Here is a 24,070-nt window from a genome sequence, read left to right as displayed (position 1 = left end):
CCCCTGGAACTGGAGTTATTAGTCACCATGTGGGTGTTGGGAAACAAACCCAGGTCCTCTGCAAGAGCCGCCAGTGCTTAACTGCTGAGCTATCTCTCCAACCCTCAACATTTATCTTCAAGATACAAATGTATGTGGTAAAATTATAATAAAAAAGAAGTGATGAAGGTAAATACAAACAAATTACTGACTTGAGAGGGTGGAGGTGAAATAAAAATAGGAAGAAACATATATGAAGTTTCTAAAATCTAATAATGTCCATTTTCTAAATCTGAGTCATCAGTACATAGATGTTCATTTTAACTACATTGACTAGAAATTTTGCCACAACAGAAATTTTGGCAAATTATAAGTCACCAGCACTTGTAGCAACAGATTTTTAGAGCTGAACGCAAGATAATCAGACCACATTTCCCTGAAGACTTACAGATGCTAGCAGGTACCTACCAAGATTATTTCCATGTCTGTAACATGCTCCCTGGGTGCAGGGACAAAAAAACAAACTCCCCAGGTGTCCAGTTTGGAGAAGAATGACTGGCCCCAAGGAATTCAAAGGTCCCAGGCATCACAAGGTTAAGGCATACCTGACTCCTGTCCAGTGAACACACCTTAGGTGCCCTTCCTCTACTCCAACCCCACATCCTCTAGGTTCCTTCCTCATTTCCCCACTGTGCAAGATGCTCCCCGTCTTAAGGTAGCTCTCCTTGCTCTTTCACATAGCCCAAAATCCCCCCTTTTCCCTTAGGACCCCTGAGCAGTCTCTCTGGTATTAAATAAATCTTGTGGCTTCAAAGAACAATCTGTTTCACTGACCTCTATTGTCCAGGTAAGGACACACTCAGTCCTTAAAGAGAAAAAAAAAAACCCAAGATGGAATATTTCCAAAATATTTTTAAAGCCAGCTTAATATAAATACCACCTGTAAAAGACAGGTGTAAAATATAAAAAGATAGAAACCCAACTAAACTTCCGAACACTGGTGCAGAAATATTCAACAAAACATTAACAAATAGAATCTAACAACAATTTTCTTCTTAAAAATGTGATTGAGGGTCTGGAGAGATGGCTCAGGGGTTAAGAGCACTGACTGCTCTTGCAGAGGACCCAGGTTCTATTCCCAGCACCCACATGGCAGCTATGAACCGTCCTTAACTCCAGTTCCATGGGACTCCGAAGCCCTCTTCTGACCTCCACGGCATTGCAGGACATGGTGCACTCACATACACTCATACACATAAAATACGCTTTTAATCCCAGCACTCAGGAGGCAGAGGCAGGCGGATCTCTGTGAGTTCAAGGCCAGCCTGGTCTACATAGTGAGTTCCAGGACAGCTGGGGCTATAGGGCGACCCTGTCTCAAAAAGACAAAAATAATAATAATAATAAAATAATAATGATAATAATAATAAATTTTAAAAAGGTGATTGAATATTTGTTAGTTAACAAAATATGTCAGTTTAATAATTCAAATAGAATATTGTGATGATATTGAGGAGTGATGAAAGGATATTCAATAAAATCAAAGAACAGGAAGACATTCTCAGTGACATTGGGAAAAAGCCTGTGTTTCCTTAATAAAGGGTGGGTGGAATTAAAAGTTGACCATTGACACCCTGCAGAGTTCTCATCAGGAGCTGCTCACCCACCCTCAAGTTCCCACAGACCTGCTATGCAGCCGTTTTCCTCACGACATACTGCCAGGCTTCCAAGGAGTCCTTCCAGACATATTTATCTGTTTGTTTATTTATTTATTGAGTCTAATCATCCCGTGTTTAGTTTTCTTTAGATAAGCGTTGTTTTAGAATTTTGTAGATTGACAGGAAAGTTATCAGGATGGTGCAGGATTCCCATATCATCTGACACAGCATTAGAGAGTCGTCATTACAAGCCAGACTTCATTCATACCAGAGTCCCAGGGTCAGAGCTTGGCCCTGGCAGCCCCAACGATCCAGTCAACCACCCATTCTCAGTAGGTCAACAAGGGGGCTGGAGAGATGGCTCAGCAGTTAAGAACACTGGCTGCTCTTCTAGAGGACCCAAGTTTGATTCCCAGCACCCACAGGGCGGCTAACAACTGCAGTCTGTAGCTGCAGTTCCAGGAGATCCAACACCCTCTTCTGACCTCACAGGCATTGCACAACACAGGTGCACTTACATACATGCAGGCAATACACTCAGATACATAAAATAAAAAAATAAAAAATAAAACACTTTTTAAGTAGGGCAACAAAAGACACAATTAACAGTGAACAGTAGAAAAAAGAGATTTACTTGATGTGATTACATCAGAGCTCAGTGTCTCCCCTCCCTCCAAGTTCATGTTCATGGCCCTGACATGAGGTTTAGGGTAAACTAGAGGACAAGAGGTAGGCACAGCTAAGCAGTCCTTGTGCAGGTATGGGTCCTTGTCTGGGGTCCCATCTCTGCTGCAAGTGGTCTGACAGGTTGTTAGAAATGTGCCAAATCTCTTTCAGAGAGTCATGTCCTCTGTGACTGGCTCTAGACTCTGAGCCTTTTTCGTCTCCCAGTATGAGATTCCCAGAGAAATCATAATTCCTTGGGTGCCATTGTCTCAACAGTCCAATAGCCCAGGGGCAGAAGTCCATCTCTTTAGGATATCTCCTAGGAATCACATCATATTTTGTTTGCAATCTTTCCTTCCTGTGTGTACCATGTCACAGCAAGATGTTATGTCTCAAGCTTCTCCTGCCTGTGACCGTTGTTCAGACATCCCCCTTTTTCTGATGGCACTGTCTGTTTTGAGGAGCACTAGTTAGGCAGGTGGCAGGCTGCCACACTATTGAAATATGCCTAAGGTTGCTCTCACAATTAGCTTGAGGTTGAGTCTTGTGGACAAAGACCACACAAAGCTATTCTCATCTCATCCCATTAAGAGTACATGCTCAGCCAGGCGCAGTGATGCACACCTGTAATCCTCACACTTAGGAGGTAGAGGCAGAGGGTCAGGAGTTCATGGGCAATCTCAACTCCATAAGGAGTTCAAGGTCAGCCCAGGCCTCATGAGACCCTCTCTTAAACAGCAACAAAAAAGACAACACATACTCTGCATGGCTCGTTTGTTGGGCTTGATGGTGTTGACCTGGCTCTGGCAATGTTTGTCCAGTTTCTCTTTTCTCTCTAGCCTGTGCTTTTTGAAGGTAAAAAGCTGTGCAAGGTCCACACCTAAGGCCTAAGGAGCTGTGCTCTACACCCTTAACAGTGTTACCAGGGAAACTGGGCTCCCCTCTTCTGGGTTCTTTGTCTCATTAATAAAAGCATCTTAAAACCAACTCAATAACAAACTCAAGGACAATTTTATTAGAGCTTGAGAGAAAAACACTAGGGTAGGCAAGCTGAAAAATCTTTTCAGCTACTGAGGGAGGAAAAGGAAGAAGAGGAAGAGAGAACCCACACCATGAGACGCCACATGGAAAAAAGGAGGGCAGCTTCAAAGAAAGCATGAGAGCCCCCAGGGCATCAGAGGAAGCATGTGCACACTTTGGAAAAAGAGGAGGTAGAATAAAGAAAAAGGGAAAGCAAGACTTTTCTGAGTCAAGTGGGCAGACTTGGAAAAGCTGTGTGATGGTGGCTCTGTAAGCGACTGCATGGGGGCCAGGGGTGGGGGGGTTCCCTAGAGGGTCTGTGCATTATTCCACTAGGTGCTAATTATTCCTCTCATCTCCTTAGCATGGCTTTAGGTGGATCAGCCTTCTTGAGGAGTGGTCTTTTGGCCAAATGATTGACAGGCCCAATTAACTTTTAAAAGATTAACTTTTTACTTTTAAAAGAAGATATAGTCTGTCATATATAATGTTCTAATCTTTGGAGCAGATCAGACTATCATGCCTCCACCCAGGGCCAGAGGTAGATTCCATTCTTTTGATCAGGAGGGAATAACTTTCCCTTAAGGGGGCTCGGTGGAGCCCTGATAGCCATCCCCAAAGTCTCCAAGACTACTGTAGCATTCTCCTTCAAGACTTGAGACCTTAAAGTCATTTAGGAACCAGAACAGAGGCCAGAGTTTCTCCTAATACGTTTGGAACTACTAGCTTCCTTTCAGGGCAAGACTAAGGACATTTTGGGCTTCTGGCCAAGGACAAGAGGTGAGGGCTTGAGGTCCCTCTCCCTAAACTGTCTCATTTCTATCTCCTGTCCTTATCAACTTCTACATGAGTTTTTTGAAATCCCTCCCCAGAAAGCCATCTAGTCATCCCTACCTATGTATCCATTCGGTTATTGTTTGATTACTGATTACAGTATGAACTCAAGGCTGTTTATTGCATGCTTTCTTGCAACTCAGTGCGCTTTGCTTGGTTTCCTACTGGTTCCAACTTTGGTCACTAGATGCCCTTTTAGCTCTGAGACTTTCCCTCATCACTGTGGGTTCTGTGGAGTTTTTTTGTTTGTTTGTTTGTTTGTTTTTTTTGTTTTGTTTCTGTTCTTTTACATTTTTGAACATTCCTTATTTCCTTTACTACAGTATGCGTTTTCTGCACAGCACTGTATTAACCTGGCCAACAGCCCTGGTTCCTTTAATGGGAGAATGGTATTAGAAACCAGGACATTGATGCTAGGTGTCCCATTTAATTTCAGTACCACAAATAAACTAGATATTTACTGTAAGTGTGCCCCTGCTTAATGCATTAAAAAGTATCAGACTCTTTTGTGCCCCCCACATCAGTATTTTTTTAAGTTCTCCTGGGATTGATATTACTTGAAGGACACATGTATTAAACACATGTATTCATTTAAAGCAATGAGAGAAAAATCAGTCAAGATACAGAAATGTCAAGGAGAAATGAAAACTTACTACTTGAAGTGTAAAGTTGTACCTAGGAAAGGAAGCACAAAGTGAATCAAATAAATGGTTTTTGTACAGAGAAGTTCCATATCATGAAATTCACATTTTAATAAGCAGACAGAAAATAAGAAAGTTATCACTGTTGATATCTATTGGGGGTGGGTTCCAAGGCCCCCTATAGATTTAGAACATATGTAAAATGGCATAGGGTTTTGATTTAACATATGCTATGCTCCCATAGACTGTAAATCCTCTGTAAGTGGCTCATAATACCTAATGCAATGCCAGTGCTATGTAAATAATGTTATATAGTCTGCATTACCGGGGAATAATGTGAGAAAGAAAGTCTGTACATGTTTGGTACAGATGCAAACTTTTTGAAACTTTTTGCTTCACATTTTGTTGAACCCACAGATTTAGAAACTACAGACAGAGAAAACCAACTGGAAAACACATTCTAATAAGAGAAAGTAAGAGGTGGGGCTGGAGGGATGGCTCGGCAGTTAAAAGCATGTACTGCTCTTGCAGGGTCAGGAGTTCGGGTCCCAAAACTTGTGCCAGCTGACTCACACCTGCCTGTACCTCCTGTTCCAGGAGGAATCCAGTGCTTTATTCTGGCCTCTGTGGGCCCTGAACTCACATGACTCCCCTGTGTGGGCATTGACTCCCACACAGTCATACATGCATATACATAATTAGAACTAAAATAAGTCTTTTAAAACGGAAAGAAGCAGATGGGATGGTCCATGGCTGTGGTCTCAGCACTTAGGTGGTTGAAACAGGAGCAATGTGAGTTCAAGGCCAACTTGGACTACCTAGTGAGACCCTGTACAAGTAAATAAATATTAATATTAGACTATTTTATAATAGTCTAAAAAGATAAATTGCTTATGAGAAATCATGACAACACACATATAAGACTGGAAATTCTAGAGAGGAGTCAGGTGCATAAATATACCCTTATGGTCTCAGGGCTTGGGAAGCAGAGACAGGAGAATCACAAGTTTAAGGACAGCCCAGTCTACATAACAAGGTCTTGGCCTGCCAGGGCTGCATAGGGAGACCTTGTCTCAAAATAAAAAGAAATAGTTCTATAGAGGAACACAAAAGTAAATCAAAATAAAGAGAATTATATATCCTTATTTTGACATAAATATTCAGTATTTTCAAATTTTCAGTTATGCTTTAAATGAAACCTTAAAACCATCTATAGTTAGAGTCCATCTAAAGAGAAAAATGGAGGGGAGCTGGAGAGATGACTCAGAGGTTAAGAGCACTGGCTACTCTTGCAGAGGACCTGGGTTCAGTTCCCAGCACCCACATGGAGGCTAACAAACGTCCATAACTCCAATTTCAGGGGATCTGATGCCCTCTTCTGACCTCTGTGGCATTGTATGACATGGGTGTCCTTACATACATGTAGGCAATACACAACACACATAAAATAAAAATAATAAAATATTTTTAAAGGTGTTTGAGAGGTGGCTAGCAGTTAAGAGCACTGGCTTCTCTTGCAGAGGACCCAGATTCATTCAGTTCCTAACATCCACATGACAGCTAACAACTATCTGTTACTCCAGTTCCTAGGGATCCAAAGGGGATCCAATGTCCTCTTCTGACCTCTGTGAGAATTACATGCCATTGGTGCATTTACACGCATGCAAGCAATACACTCATACACATAAAAGAAAAAAAATAATAAAATATGTTTTAAAAGAGAAAAGTGTAAAATGGTCTAGCATGAGAGGAAGCAAGTCAGACGATGCTTGCCAATGGGGGGGAGGGGGGAGGTACCTGCTGTGTGATTTCTGCCGTAGGTTCTTACCTTGTGTTTTATGCCTTTTATTTTAAAAATAATCCCTGGGAATGTGGGATGTGGGTGGAAATTAAAGGGAAAAAAGCAAATACAACAAAATGATCATTAGGCAGCAGAGGAATAAGACCAAAATTATAAATTTAAAATAAAATGGAAAAATCAAATAATTAGAAGATAATCTCAAAACAGAAAATATGTAAATCTGATGTTTCAAAAACAATACCAATTAGCCAGACAAGCATACATACAACCCAAGCTTACAGGAGGCAGAGGCAGGAGGATCACTGCTAGTTCAAGGTCAGCCTGTCCTACATACTGAGTTTTAGGGCAGTCTAAGGGCACATAGTAAAACCCTGCCTCAAATCCCCTCCTTCCAAAAAGCAGTTTCAATCAAAGTTTGAGATGGGAAGATAAGTTGAGAGCCTGGAGAGACAATCAATGAGTAAAGTGTTGGTGTGCAAGCATGAAAAGCTAAGGGCAGATCCTTAGCTCCCACATAAATGCTGGGCAGAGTGGATGCCTCTTTAACCCCAGAGCTGGTAGAGCAGAGACAGATGAATCCCGAGGCTCATTGCCAGTCAGTCTAGCTAAAATAGTGATCTCCAAGATCAGTGACAGATCTTTTCTCAAAAAATAAGGTAGAGAGTCATTGAGGACACTTGACCTCAACTTTTAGCCTACCACACATTTATACATGCATATATTCATATACGCAAACACACACACACAGACAAGCACATACACACAGGTGAACACACACACACACACACACACACACACACACACAAAGGATAAACAGAGTAGGTGAAGTACAAAATGTGCATTTACAATTGATAAAAGGTAAAAAAAAATGTGGCACCAGAATGTTTTAAGAAATACAGAATTAAAATTAAGAAAGAAAGGAAATTCTAAGAACAAGAATTAAATCATAAGTGTGTCATGAGGTATCCCTTACAAAACAATTTCCAGGACTACGAGTGGGTATTGTACACCCAGTTACAGCTTACAAAGGAGAAAAGGGAAGGCTTAAAATCAGAAATGTGGGTCTGGGACACAGCTCAGCAGGTAAAAGTACTTGCCACACAAGCATGACAAACTGGGTTCCATCCCCAAATCCAAAAGCAGGAGAAAACCAACTCCTGAAAGTTGTCCTCTGATCTACAAAAACACACACACACCACTAATAATAACAATAAATAAAATATTTTTAATCGGCAAAAGACAGTGTCTGGAGGGGTGATGTCCAGCCCACAGTGGTGCTTTCCCAGTAAGCTCCCACGGATGTGTGCATCTGTCCAAGTTGGACACCATGGGAGCAAATGTTTGCTACAAACAGGTCACCTGAGTCCTGAGTTGCAGTTTCGTTACAGTTCAACACATAGCACCTGAGTGACCAGTGACTCAGGAATGCCAGACTGTGGCCCAAGCCTCTGAATACAACACTGCTCTTGCCAGGCAGCCATGCCAAAGCTCAGATGTCTTCTTCCAACTGCCACCTGAAGACCAGTGATGGCAACAGGTCATATGCTGTCTGGTCATATCAAACTTGCTGGGTCAATGATTGCTTCTGCAAGGGAGAACAAATAAGTAAATAGAAAATAAGCCAGAAGAGGGCTTGGGAGTAGCTGAGTTGGTGAGTGCTCACCTAGCATACATGAAGCCTTGGGTTCAATTCCCAGCACAGCATAAACTCAGGAGGTAGAGGCAGGAAGTTCATGAATTTGAGGTCATCTTTAGATACATAGAAAGCTTGAGGCCAGCCTAGGCTACATGAGACCCTGTCTTAAAAAAATAAAAATACCACATGGATCTACAAATCTGTGAACATGTATACATACACACAAATATGCATATGCACCTTCACACAAATACAAAACTAAAAACTATTTAAAATATGAGCCAGAGGACTAAAGTTCCATGAGCCAGAAAAATAAAGTGATAAGAAAAAAAAAGCCTCTGGAGGATGGAAGGCTTTCTTTCTCTAGAGACTTCAGAGTCTCCTGCCTAATGGAGCACTCAGAGAGGTGGAACCAAACTGGATCATCTGACAAGCCCATGACTCCATTAACCTGCTAAGCCATTGAAAGAGTCTTCTGCTTTTGCAGTGCTCTCTTGACCAAATGAGCCCTCAGAACTCCCTCCAATTCCCACCTTTTAGTAGCTTACAGTGTAAGTTGAATTTCTATGTATTAATGCATCAACATACATCCCAGTACTGAAATCTACTAAGTCTATGAAGACTGATCAGAAAAAAAAAAAAAATACAGGGAACAAACAAAAGAGAAAGAAGAAGAGATTGCGTTGTAGGCAAGCAGAAAGCCTTGGGCAGAGAGACTTGTGCTGAGACTTGGAGACACTCTGGAACCTGTTCCTCTCTCTCAGCTTCACTCTGCCAGCACTGTCCTTAGTGCTTCTGGTGTCTAGAGGTAGACCCCACCTGGTCTGAGAAGCCTGCCTCCTCCAAAATCCTAGGACATGATCCATAGCCAGGCACCCTGCTGTATTAGTTACTTGTCTGTTACTGTGATAGAATACCCTGACATTGATTTTGTCTTGGGCAAGAAAGGACTTATTTTTAGCTTACGGTTCCAGAGGGGATACACTCCATCATGGTGGGGAAGACATGGCAGCAGGAGTATGAGGCTGACCGGTCAGTCTGGAGTAGAGAAAGAAACATGAAGTGGAGCCAGGCTGTAAAACCTCAAAGCCCACCCAAAGGGGTACTTCTTCCAGCAAGACTCCAAACTCCAAAGATTCTTTTAACTTGCCCAAACATCACCACCAGGTGGGGAGCAAGTGCTCATATACATCATCCTGTGAAGGACATTTCATAGTCAAATCACTACATCCACTTTCAGGATCAGGCACTTGATTTCCACTAGGAAGGATGTGGGCTTTTATCATATTGATAGATGATGTCACAGATCCATGCAGGCAACTCTGGTTGAAAGCTGGTTTGCTGCTTTGCTGACCACCATAGTCACATTTCAGCTATTCACTCACTGTGTGTCACTTTCTCTCCACATCCACGTACCATCACAGGGACCTGGAGATTGTCTACTCATCCTGACACTGCAATAGCAAGATCCTAAAAGCTCCCATGCTAGCCTTTAAGAACTGGAACAAACGAGAAGAGGGTTGGGAAGGGGTGTGGAGGCACAGGCTTTCAAAAGCATGTTATGCTCCACTGCAAAGTGAAAAGTGCATTTGCTGAAAGCAAGCTGCCACCACTTATGAAAAGCCATCAGGGCTCTGAGTCCAATTAGATGGAAAAAAAATCAATACTGATTCACTTCCTTGTTAGAGGAATTGATTTTCCTGATAAGCTCACAGTATTCCTGGAGTTTGTCTTAATCATTTTTCTGGCAAAATGGCCCAGCTCCAGCTCTCCCAAATCACATACTTAAATTGAGATGAGTGATATAGCAATGTGGGGAGTCACAAATCAATCTCCTCAGAGAGAAGGGTGCATCCTTCAGGCAGAAGGTGTGCAGGAACACCTGCCAGTCATCCAGCACCAAAATGTGTCCAAGTGCTTTTCTGTTTCTTTAAAAATCCAGGTATGATCCAGGATCTTCCAGTTTTCATTCAGACTTTAATATTGAAATGGATATTGAATTTTTACTTTTCTTGCTCAAATAAATGCCATTGTATTCAGAACACCCAAGTTTGTGGGGTTGGAGATACGGCTCAGAGGTTAAAAACACTTGCTGCTCTTGCAGAGGACCTGAGTTCAGTTTTCGGCACCCAGATGACAGCTCACAACAGTCAGTAACTCCAGTTCCAGGGGATCTGATGTCCTCTTCTGGCCCATGCAGGCACCAGGCACACATGTGGTACCCATACATCCATGAAGGCAAACACTCAAGTGCATAAAATTTTTAAAAGGACCCAAGTTTTATTCTCACATTCTCTCTCTCTTGCTCTCTCTTGTTCTCTCTCTCTCTCTCTCTCTCTCTCTCTCTCTCTCTCTCTCTCTCTCTCCTCTCTCTCTCTTGCTCTTGCTCTCTCTGCTTCTCTTTCTTTATCTCCCTCTTCTCTTTCCCCTCCTCTCTCTTTTGCTGGATGCATAACCTTAAGAAAGTAATTTCACTCTTCTAAATTATTTCTTCATATTTAAAAGGAAATTGGAGTGTGTTTGATATGCATGTAGCCATAGAACAACTCTATGTAATTCAGCAATTGTGTGTTGTAGAAACTGGCCCAAGTGTATCAGTTCATTTAGTGCTACCCAGAGACAAAGCTACCAATACTATCCTAGTTCATAGACAAATACACAGGAACTTAGAAAGTTTTAACTACTTTCCGCAATCTTATCTCTTACGCAGTTTTCGTGAAATACGAGATCTTCGTGATTAGTCTTAGAATTGTCCCTCAATCTGTCTTGTTCTAATTTTAGCCGCAATCACCCCCATACAGAAGTAGCTCAACTCTGTCAATAATGAACTGTTGCCTCTTTGATGAACATCTTGGCCAGAAAAACACCAACATTCCCTGTTCTTCCTGCCAACCTATCTCCATCTTGATAAAAGAGTTGGACTGCTAATGTGTTAAATAAATTACAGGGTTTGGCGCTTTCTTTCCCTGAGGAAAGAATTAAGTCTTTCTTGGTCAAATAATAATGGTCGTAATTAACATCACCAGAAAGGTTGATTAGCATCATTAACAGAAGGCTGATGTGATGGTTGCTTTTCCTGTCAAAGTGACTGGGCTAAAAGAGGCCCAGATCACTTCTGAGTGTATCTGTGAGGCTCCTTCTAGAAGAGGTTTGCATCAGTAGTGTGGTAATGGGTAAAGAAGATGGCAATGTGGGCAAGTGTCCTCAGGTCTGCTGAGGCCTGAGTGGAAGAGAAAGGTGTAGGAATTGGGAACTTTCTCTATTCTGCAGCTGGAGCAGCCATTGCCCCTGGGTGTCTGAGGTTCCAGTTGTCAGACCCTTGTACTCCAGGACTTCCAACAGTGTCCTGCAGTACACCCTAGGGTTTCTGTTTATCCGTGGAACCTTAATACAGTGAGCATCTCCAGATAAAGCAGACATGTGACATGGATAGTGCCACCCCCAGACCCACCACCCATGATATATTATGACATTCACCTGATAGCTTATGCTGAGATGCCAGCATCTGTGATCTAGAGAAAACACAAGAGAATAAGCTCCTTTATTATTCAGTAGAGCTCAATATCACAATAGACAGCAAGTGAAATCTCAAGAAAGCCACAGAAGAAACTGGTAATCAACGTGTGCATGTGGTGTGAGCCATACCACCTGACTTCCCCCTACCAGTTTGCTCACTGAAGGAAAATTATCTAAACAGCAAAACAATTGAAGATGACTATTGTTCTAGTTTCCTTTCTGTTTCTGTGAGAAGGTACTCAGAATAAAGCAACTTAAGGAAGGAAAGGGTTTATCTGGGTTACACTTCCAGATCATCATTCATCACTGAGGAAAGTCAAGGCGGGAACTCAAGCAGAAACTTGAACAGAAACCATGGAGGAATGCTGTTTGCTGACCTCAGGCTCATGCTTAGCTAACTTCCTTATATAGACCAGGACCACCTGCTCAGTGAAGAGTGCCACCCAAATGGACCAGGACCCTCCTACATCAATTAACAGTCAAGACAATCCCCCACAGACATGCCCATAGGCCAATCTGATCTAGAAAATCCCTTAACTCCCTTCTCAGATGACCCTAGTCTGTATCTAGTTAAAGTTAACTAAGATATCCATTGAAGTCTTTTCTCCATTGAACTCATAAGTCTCAATTCAATCTTGATTTTCTTTCTAAGTTACTGCCCTAAAAACTATATTCTACAAATCCCACAAATACAATTTGAAAGTAAGATTTAAATTAAACACATGCATAAGCTTGCCATTGTTCCAAGGAATCGATACACACACATGCCTGTGTTTTGTCATCAATTATATTCCAGCAGTTTTATTGTCTAATTTTTTAAATTAATATCCCTCCTCATAACCTGCTTTTATGTTTTTTCCTACAGTTGGTATTATGTTTCATAAATCTTATACATATTCTAAAACACTGGTATCTCACTATTGTATGAAGGATTAAGACTGAAAATTCAGTATGAGAAAATATAAATTCAAAGTACAATGTACAATAAAGTCTCTCTCTCTCCTTTTCTCTCTCTAAATTAACTATGGCCAAGACACTTGTCATTTTCCAATTTTCATGTATCCTGAACGAATAGTATAGTTTTTACATTTGCAAAAGTTCTTGGAGAGGGGAGGAATATTTTGTAATAAGTGGAAATTATATGAGATTCCAATCTCAGTGTCACCAAGCCTCTTGCAGGACAGCCACACCTATGATTGGCATGGTGTCTCTGTTGGCTTCCTCAGTACAGGAACATCACTGAGTGACTGAGATAGAGACTGACCAACAACTCACCAAGACTGAAATACTTACTATCTGCCCCTTTAAAGAAAGCTTGCAGACCCACCTCTGTGTGCTCATACTATAAAACTATATGTTTTAACTGGGAAAATATAGTTTTTCAACTGAGCAGACACATCTGGGACTAGGTCCTAAAACAAGCTTACTGGGCCTTTTGGTTTTCCTTATAATAGAAGGCATATGGCTTAGTAAAACTTTGAGGGTTTGAGCCTTGGGAGAACCTATTCTAGTTTTCCAAGACATGCCCCAGATAAGTCAAATGAACCTTTTTATTCTCAGTGTCCTCATGCATGAACTCTGACCTGTGTGGATTTAGCCTACCCAAGCTGTATTCTGATAAGTGTCAATCTCTACCACACCCTAGTAAGGACCATGGGCCATGGAGGAGGCATTATAAACAAGGGCAAGTGATTCATCTTGCAGCCTTGACCACAAACAATGGGGTTCCCACTGTGCCCATGTGCTCTGTACCCTCCTCCTCCAGGCCCCAATCACCAGACCAGAGTTGGGCTTCCCTGATACCACCTCCTGGCTCATCAGCTTCTTCCCTGATTTAGCTTTCAGTCTCTTTCTCTCATTCATAGATTTTTTTTAAAAAATGAAAAGTACTTTCTCCTTAAATCAGAAATCCTTGTTCTGTTCTCTGTTTCTAAGGCAGTAAATGAAGGCAGCCTAACAGCACAGGGCTGTGTCAGGTCTGAGGGGTGTATTACCCCTCTGGGAGGTCTCAAGGGTCCATGCCCTTCTTCTCAGTGTAGTTAAGCATGAATGCCCATCACCTTAACAGAAGGAATGGATTCACCAGCTGCCCTGGAGATGAAGCCCAGGTAAGACTGGGAGCCTACCCCAAGCAGATGTACCTTCTGAGGGAAATCAGCTGAACAGCCTGACTCATCCACCACAGGGCAAGTGGCTGGCCAGGTCCGGTGCTCAGCTCTGAGACCATCTGCATCAATCCACCCCATCAGGATGAAGTCGCTCAGAAAGATGTGACTCTCAGTCTCAGAAGATACTTGGCTTGGTTATAGAAGCCGGTTTGCACATGGAAATGGGGGAAACATGGAGCCTGGAAGCAGACAAATTCAGTAGTTCTCTGCAGTTATACAGCCATGACTCAAAAAAAAAATTACCACAATGAATGTATGATGCTTATATAATAGTTCAAGGTTATTTTACCAAAGACTTCACTCAACCAATCATTTGTATTTTAAGTCAAGTCTCTTTGCAGGCAGAAACTTTTAACCTTGAGACTACAAATTGATAACAATTGCATTGGAAGATAATAGAGTTTTAAAAAGTTATTTTTAAAGACATCAGAGTTAGCTTAGATGTTAATACAACATTTGAACTTTTTAGTAACAAGATCCTTTATTTCTGAAACATCTTTGTGAAACTAGTATGTGCATGTGTATGCAGTGTATATGTTAAATGTATGAAAACTTTGAAATTTTCAATTCATTTTGCTTCCAGTTCTCATGCACACTGACCTGATGTGCACAATAAAATTAACTTTGTTAATACTTGTATTTTTTATTTCTGTATTCTGTATGTTTTCAACAATTATTCCTTATATTCCAGGAATGTTTGGATTTTGTTTATTTTTATTTAATTATTACATTTTGGTTATTTATCTACTTACTTTTGTGTTTGTGTGTATGCACATGCCATGAGGTGTATGTGGAGGTCAGAAGACAACTTGCAGGAGTTGGTTCCCTCCTTCCACCTTGTGGGTCCTGAGGCTTGAACTCAGTTCATCAGGCTTGGTGGCAAGTGCCTTTACTCATTAAGCCATCTCCCTGCCCCAGTAAGTTTTTTGTGGAAAGGAATTTACTGGAGCAAAAGCTAAGAGTGACAGAAAGATCAGGCATTAATAAATATCAATATGTTTAAAACAATTGTCAGCAACTAGACCTACCTCAGCTGAATGCTGGAAAGAATTTGTCTTGCAGGTTGGCCTTCTTTAGAAACTTAATACTGAGGTCAAAGATTCTGTGACTTCCATAGTAAAATGTGACTTTTTTGTTTTTTAAAAAAATGTGTGTGTGTGTGTGTGTGTGTGTGTGTGTGTAATGTATATGTGTGTGTGTGTGTGTGTGTGTGTGTGTGTGTGTGTGTGTGTGTGTAATGTATATGTGTTTTTATGGGGTGAGAGTTTATGAGTGTGGGCCACAGTGCAGTGTGGAAGTCAGCGGACTACTTCCTATGTTGGTCCTTGACTTCTGCCTCCTTTGAGGCAGGGCCACCTGTTGTTTGCTACTGTGTATGTGTCTCCCAATTGGCTAGTTCCTCCAATGGGCGGGGCCTGCCGCAGAGTGTGGACTATGGGGGTGTGGCTGGGAGCCACCTTGGAAAGTAAGCCTTGAGCTGTGGGGAAGCGAGCTAGCAGTGGGAATGCCAGGCGCAACAACTGAAAGACAGAATGGACCGACTTTTAATGGACCTGGGGCAATCGCTGGCCCCAGAGGCGTGAGCGGAATTATGGGCGTGGCATGATCTGACAAGGCAGGCTCTGAGGCTCAGCTCCTGGCTAGGCACTGGGTACTCATTCCTTTGTAAGTTAATAAATACACATAAAATACATGGTTTGTCTGATAGCGCAGGAGATCCAGAGAGAATTCAAGCTACAGAATGCCAGGGTAGATAGCCCAGAAGCTTCTGAGGATTTTCTGTCTCAGTCTTCCTTCTCTCCATAGAAGAGATTACAGATTCACACCACAACCCCTGGCTTTACATGGATTCTAGGGTTTGAACTCAACTCCTCACACTTGCTTGACAAGTGCTTTACCCACTGTGCAATGTCTGCAGCCTCTGTTATTTTTTTTAATTTCAAAAGTTTATGTCTTATTTTCTTTGCCTGTTGCTGTGATAAAATACCCTGATGAAGGGGCTGGAGAGACGGATCAGTGGTTAAGAATACTGTTCTTGTAGAAGACCCAGGTGCGAATCCCCGCACCCACATGGCAGCTAATGACTGTCTGTAACTCCAGTTCCAGGAGCTCCAACAGCCTCTCCCGTCCTCTGCGGGCATTGCACAACACAGGTGAACTTACTTACATGCAGGCATAACACTCATACACATAAAACAGCAATAATAAAAAAAATACCCTGATGAAAGCAATTTAAGGGAGAAGTTGTTTATTTTGGCTCACAGTAGAAGGTAGAATCCATCATGGTGGGGAAGTCAAGGTTTATAGCACAGCCCCTCTTTCTGATCCACCCAGATGTGAGCTGGCAGCCTCGCAATCCTGCTGCCACTATCAAGAGTACTTCCATCACCACGCCCAACTATGACAGACAATACCAACTCAAACTGTCAGCCAAAATAAATCCTTCCTCCCTTCTCCTCAGGGATGTTGCCAGAGCAATGAGAAAAGTAACTAATACAGTGGTGAAATCATAAAGCTTCTGCCTCATAATGAGATTAATACCTGTGGTGGTTTGAATGAGAATGTCCCCATAGGCTCCAAGTATTTCAATACTTAGCCCCAGCTGGAGGCACTGTATGTAGAGGTTTAGGGGGTGTGACCTTGCTGGAGGAAGCAGGTCAGTGTGAGCAGGCCTTGGGAGTTCACAGCCATGCCCCATCTCCAGTTTCACTTTCTCTGCCTCTTGTGTTGGCTTGAAGATGTGAGTGCTCAGCTTCCTGCTCAGGCTGCCTCCTGCCAGTGCCTCTCACCCTATGACGGACTCATTCCTCTGGAATGAGCATAAGAAACATAAGCATAATAAGCATAATAAACTCTTCCTACAATAAGTTGCCTTGGTCATGGTGTTTAATCACAGCAACAGAAAAGAAACACCTGCAGTACCCCAGAAAAAGGGACTGAGGGTGAGCAAGAATTTTCTTGCCCTTCAGTTTCTTCTGTGCCTTTGTTTCTTTGACCAGGAATGTTTGCTCAAACCTCCACAAAGCTTACTCCATTATCCCCTTCAAATCTATTCAGTCTCCTCCTTTAACTCCCTTCTACCTCCCTCCCACCCAATATTAGCACAAAAATCTGTTTCCAAATGTTGCCCTACACCCTTCCTTCAGGGCATCACCTCTGGTTGAGATGAGAAGTACAACTGCAGTTGACCCTATTGACCTTGGTCTAAGTCAGGGAGGACAGCGTGGCTTCATGTCCACACTTCTCTGCCTGGTACTATCAGCGCAAAGGGCACAGAAGGATCTTTATGAGCAAGATTAATCATGGTGCTCCTGATGATAAACCTAAATGAGACTGTGTCAGAGTAGCAAGGACAGTCTGCTGTTTGGTTATTTTCTCTTCCCCTTTCTCTATGCTGAAGTTGGTCCAGCCCCATAAAGGCAAAGAGAATAAAACAGAGTGAACATATGCTACAACCTAGTCTTGACACACTCTTATTCATTTGAGAAAAGTGACAGAAATATAAACAATAGCATAAAATAGATCAATGAATTAGGCCAAAGGAATATAAAATATAGTCACGGGAAGTTTATAGTCCAGTTGGTGTCCTAAGATTGTATGCTTTTCCAAGAGGTAGATGGTATACAAATTTGATGCTGCACTTCTTAGTACTGGAGGGAAAAGATGGTTAATCACAAGATGCATAGGTTTAGGAAGTACTTTTTTCAAAGAAAACTTCTTAATGACATATGATACTGAAAACTACAAAGAATCTTCTCCATGGTCCTTCAGAATTAAAACAGAGAGATGGAGATACCTCTCTCAATAATGCAATCTTTTAATCTTTTATTTTTCTATATCTAAATTTGGAATAATCAGTTGAGATAGGCACACCAAATTGTATGCACTAAATAAAGGATGGACCTCTCCCAGGCTCACAAGTAAATTGAATAATTCATTAAATAATAAAAGTTCTTTATATTTCAATTTAATTTACATTACTCTAATTAGTCCTTGGAAAATTCTGCAATTTTTATGTTGCTTTTAGGTAATAAAACTAAGACTTACGGAGATAAGGTAACTTGCCCAAGATACAAACATAATATTGATATGGGAGCAGATTTGAATCAAGTTCTTGGACTTCATAAGTTTTTGTTTGTTTCATTTTGCTTTTGCCATTATACGATCTGTCTCTCCTTTACTAATATTTTATCTATATTCAGTAAATATTTATTTAATAACAAGTACTCATGTTGTATGAGTTGGAAATTTTTCTGAATTTTAGGAAAGAAATCTACACTTGAAGAGTCTTAAATAGCAAAGGCTTGGTGTAGTGAAGCATGCCTGTAATCCCAGCATTCATGAAGATGAGGAGTTTATAATGCTTTCCAGGCCAGCCAGAGATGCATAATGAAATGCTGCTTATGGTGGTTTGAATGAGAAATGTTCCCTGCAGGCTCAGGTATTTGAACCCTTGATCCCCAGTGGGTGGTGCTTTCTTTGACAAGTTCATGTTTACTGTTAAGTCCTTCTAATACATCTTTATTTCACTTATTCTACTTTTAATTCAATTATTTATACTTGATCTTTAACATAATTTCTTTTTTAGAAATATTTTATTTATTGTTTTTACCTTATTTATTTATTGTTTTTACTTTATGTGTATGAGCCAGCATGTGTATAAGTGCACCCGTGTCACACAATGCCTGCAAAGGTCAGAAAAGGGCATCGGATCCCCTGGAATTAGAGTTAGGGACGATTGTTAGCCACTATGTGAGTTCTGGATTCAAACCCAGGTCCTCTGCAAGAACAACAGTGCTCTCAACTGCTGAGCTATCGCTAACATAACTTGTCTCTTTATTGATATATTCTGTTTGATGAGATAGTTGATATCATTATATAGTCAATTAATTATTTCATCATGACTTAATTACTTTTAAAGCACAAGTAGGATGGCTATTTTAAAAAATGTGGGGCTGGAGAGATGGCTCAGCGGTTAAGAGCACTGACTGCTCCTGCAGAGGACCCAGGTTTGATTCCCGGCACCCACATGGCGGCTACAAACCATCCTTAACACCAATTCCAGGGTAATCCAAAGCCCTCTTCTGACCTCTGCAGCATTGCATGACACGAGTGCACTCACATACATGCAGGCAATACAGTCATACACAAAAAATAAAAATAAGTTTTTTTTAAAAAATGTGTGTGTATACATACATGCAGGCAATACAGTCATACACAAAAAATAAAAATAAGTTTTTTTAAAAAATGTGTGTTTGTACGTGTACATGAATTCAGTACCCGAGGAGTCCAAAAGAAGGTGTGGGATACCCTGCAGCTGGACTTACAGACACTTTGAACTGCCTGATATGAGGGCTGGAAATCAAACTTAGTTCTCTGTAGGAGCAGTGTGTACTCTTAACCACTGAGCCATCGTTCCAGCCCCAAGAACAGCTACTTTGAAAGAAATCACTTTCTAGTATACCTGACACCCAGTCTCTCTTATAGACTATTTTGTTACTCTTGTCTTTATGGGGTGTAGGTCATACATTCCTATTCTTATGCATTTTTTATCATTTCTTTTTCTGGAAACTAGATGTTTTACATAATATATTATCACAACTCTGGTGCTGAGACCCCTTTCACAGTATCACTATCACTGTCATTTGTTTGTTTTGTAAGTAATTTGGTTACTTTAATGAAATCTCTTCCCCATCATTCAGCGTTAAGCTTCTGATTTTGATTCTCAGTGGGCACAGTATTGGGGGTGCTCAGTCACACTCAAATGAGAGTGGTTTGGGCAGACTGTCTTCTCTGATGATCTCATTCACCTCATGAATGTTATAAACTCTGTCACTCAGTGTTTCCCTCTATGTCTCTGTCTTCCTGGAAGACTCTCATTTTGCTCAGGTCTTAGGTCAGTATTATTTCTATAGAATTACTGACTATTGTTATTATAGATAATTTAATTAAAAAATAAGATACTGGCTAAGAACATGGCTGATGCAAAGAGTGCTTGTTTTCCATGCACAAAGTCCCAGGTTCAAGCACAATTCCCAAGAAAGTATGGCCTTTGCCTGCACTGCCACTGTCATATTATTCCTAGAACCTAAAACAGTTCATGGCACAAAGTAGGAACTCACTTGATTTTGTAACATAGTTACATAGTTACACTCTGCATAATATATGCAGAGTGGATGAATGAAGAATGCATACTGATTCCTCATACTAATAATTGAAATGAAGGAGGTTCTGGGAAGGAAAAGAGATGAGCAAAGCCTATGTGCTACGATCACAAAGGCCTGCCCACCTCTGTCTTCCTAAGCTTCTTCATCTGTATCAGGAAGGTGACTCCAACCAAGCAAGCTTACCTGCCTGATGTCTCAGCCCTGAAATCTCACAAATCCAATATGTCAAGGTGTTGGTACAGGTAACGAATTTCATCATGTTTAATTTTCATAAGCACCATCTCAGATTTAAGGAAATATGTTCAAAGACAAGGATAAATAATTGTGTTGTGTCCATCAAGGGAAAATAGCTCTATGCATTCTATACAAAATTGATTTTCTTTTTCTGTTAGAATTTCTTCCAAGATCCCCCAATTTGCCTCCAGAAAACAGACTTGGATCCTTAGTATGATTCAGAGAATCTGTAGGATCTGGTCTCAGTCCTCATCTCTAAAGCTTGTCACATGACCCATTTCCTTACCTTTTTGGCACCTTTCCATTCCTCAAATGGGTTCTTGGCACCTTAACACATATGATCTTCCATGCTATAAATTCCCCTGTTGATGTTACTGAGAATGCCAAGATACCCTCAATTCTGGTTTCAGGTCTTAATTCAGATTTCATTTATACCAGGCTTCCTCTGTCACACTAAACTAAGTAGTCTCCTGTATTAGAATATACTTAGCTATTGTAACAAAGAGACTTCAGCACAAAAATGGCTCACACGTGATAAAAGCTTAAGTCTCACCCATGCAGCAGCACAAAGCAGGCTGTGTGGTCTCAGACTTCTTCAACACCTGGTTCTGAGATCATCACAAGAGACTTAATTCTAGTCAGTTGGACCACTGTAAGTACAGAGAAGCACTTATAGGAGGGTTATGGGCCAAACCTGAAGCTGCTATCTATCACATATTCTCAAATCCATTGGCAATTGTCAATCATATTGCTGTGGCTAAGTTCAAGAGAGAGGAGAAATGTAGTCTGTCTGAATTTCCAAGAAGAGAACTTGGATATTGGGGGGAGGGTACAGAATTTGCCTCAAAGCTTGTCCTAGTTTGCTTTCTGTTGCTGTGATAAACACCATGATCAAAAGTAACTTGGGGTGGAAAGGGCTTATTTAGCTTACAATTCCAGGTCACAATCCATCATTGAGAGAAATTAGGGCAGGAGCTCAAGCAGGACTTAAATCAGAGATCATGGAGGAACACTGATTGCTGACTTGCCTGCTCTATCTTCTGTTCAACTATCTTTCTTATATAGCCCAGGCCCACCTGCTTAGGAATGGCACCACCAACAGTACCTTGGGCCCTGCTGCAGCAATCAGCAATCAGGAAAATGTTCCATAGACATGCCCACAGGCCAATTTGATAGAGCAAATTCCTCAATTGAGGTTCCTTCCTTCCAGGTGTGTCAAACTGACAACCAAGTTTAGCCAATTATGAAACTCCTCTACTCCCCCTACATTATACGTTTTAGTAGCATCTGATAGTTCTTTCATGAAGCCCAATGTATCATGCACATGTCTTGTAAAGCCTGAAGCAGCAGATACTGGTGTGGCTAGTCCTCACCACATCCCCTTGACAAATAGGTTCTCAGAGAACAGTACAATGCATCATGTGGAATCCGTGTTTTGTCAGTCATCAATGTCTGATATCAGTGGCTTCAAAGAGCAATGTGTAAGATATTTAACAAAATAGATTGTCTAGTAGAACATCTCATGCAGGTATGGGGAAAGATACTGGCATAGCTCAGCTGTTTTCCAATTTGCTTCTCTCTACTCATCTTAAGCCTTGTTAGGTAACTTGAATCCTTGCCAGGGGTATTCTTGGAGAGCCTACTGTTTATGAACTAACTATGAGGTCACACAGTCTGTGGGCATTCAGCAGGGGTTGGGGTTGATGCTGGTGGGGGACTGTCACAGAGAACTCCACCTAAGCATAGGAAAAAATGTTGTCATGCACATTAATGAATGACAGGCTCTATCAGTTCTATCCCAGTTAGGCAAGCATTTGTTCAGGGTCTCTTCTGGTGTCAGGCATGGGTCTACAGCCAAGAGCACAAAGATGGTTGCTCCCCTTGAGGAGCTCAGAGACTTGCAAGGGATCTCATTTTGTTTTGGAAATATCCCTTCAGCTGTTTCCTGAAGAATAGTCAGGGCATAAGAAAGAGAAAAAACATCTGGGAGTGGATTTCGTAGTCCAGAGGAGAGATGGTGCCCTGCATTTTGTCCTTTATAGATTTGTTTTTCTTTCCTTAAAGACAAAAGAGGGCAGAAAGAGAGGCTTAATGTGAAGGGTTAAGGGGCTTTATGGTCCTTTGCCTGGTGATGAGGGATCCAGAGGGTTGCTGCTGTGCAGATAAATGTCACTGGATTGATGTGCTGGACTTAAAGAGCTTTCTTGCCTAAGTTCCCTGCTCCCTTCCAGTCCCTTACAACAGAGATATCTGCATTGGAATTAAGAAACACTGGGCTCTTAAGCATGTCAGAAATTGAGACTATGCAGACTTCTCAGGGCATCTGCCTTAATATTCAGCCTCTACCTTAATCCTTGTAAGTGTAGGGCTGCAGGCAGGAGAGTAAAAACCCACTTCAGGGTGTATGCATTCTGTCATTTGTCAAGCAAGAGCAATCTTTCTGCTGACTCTTTGCTGATCTTGGGCTCTGAGCTAAAAATAGACTTTCCAAAGAAAGCTCCCCTTAGGTGGTCCTACCAAAGCAATTTACATCATCAGCTCTGAGCCTCAAGACAAATTCAGAGCATTCCTGCATTTGATGTGTCCCATTTTGTTTTTCAGAGACCACTGGGTTTTGTAGACCAGCTCTGAAAAAATGCTTATTACAAGAATCTCAGGTCTTAAGCCAGGAATTAGGACAGGAGGTGGGGTAAGGCTAGCACAGTTCAGGTGCCCTTATATTCTGGTCAGAGTCTCTGTGCAGCATTACAAATTGCTCTGCTCTCTTTTCTCCTATATGAAGGTTTAAAATACCCGCCAATAAAATTGTACTGCTTGGAGCTTTCTGATAAACACAGAAAAAAAAGTGGTTTTTCTGTGTAGTCATGTTTTCTTTCTAAAGTACTTGGGATGAAGTTAACTGCTGATTGTTACTGTTGGGGCCACATAGGTCACTGTTGAAGCATTGAGATCCTTGAGGCAGTTCTCAAATTGAGCAGAATGTCATACCCAAACCATTCTGAGCACTATCAGAAAACCTAACTTGAACCAGACTTCCCCTATGCCTGTTGCTGTGGAAACAGCGGCCACATGTGTGGCATGCCTGAGCCCTATCAGTTACTAAAGAGTTGTTGGGGTTCATCCATCCAAGTGCCCCCTCCTGGCACATGACCCTACTAGGGATACAACTTCTATTACCAAAGTATATGTGAAAAGCCTATCACAATGCAAAAAGAGCTTTCAAACACAGTTTTATTATTTGGTCCTTTTGACAGTCCCACTGGATGACTTAATTTCTAAAGATGAAGAAATGAAGACTTCAGAGAGTGAATTGATTTGTTCATGTTCAAACTTGCTCAATTATCAAACATCAGGGTAATGAAAATGGAATTTTAAAATTGAAGCTACAGAACTATCTCAGTATTGTTAAGAGCACTTGCTGATTTTGCAGAGGACCCTGGTTTGGTTCCCAGCACCCACATGGTGGCTCACAACTGTTATAGAAGTTCCAGGGGAATCCAGTGCCCTCTTCTGGCCTCCACAGGCAGTGCACATACATGGTACACACACACACACACACACACACACGCACGCACGCACGCACGCACGCACGTAAACATTCATACACATAAAAAATAAAATAGACTACTATCCTCAGACCTCTTGGGGTAAGTCGATAGCACAGCTCTCCGCGCCAGGACTCCCTAAGCCACATTCACCCTTCCATCCCCCCGCCTCGCCGTTCTATACTCCTAGTTTGAGCCCTGCGCC

This window comes from Nannospalax galili, unplaced genomic scaffold (assembly GCF_000622305.1).
Source record: "Nannospalax galili isolate Female #2095 unplaced genomic scaffold, S.galili_v1.0 scaffold603, whole genome shotgun sequence".
Taxonomy (NCBI): Eukaryota; Metazoa; Chordata; class Mammalia; order Rodentia; family Spalacidae; genus Nannospalax; species Nannospalax galili.
This window is presented reverse-complemented; position numbering follows the sequence as displayed.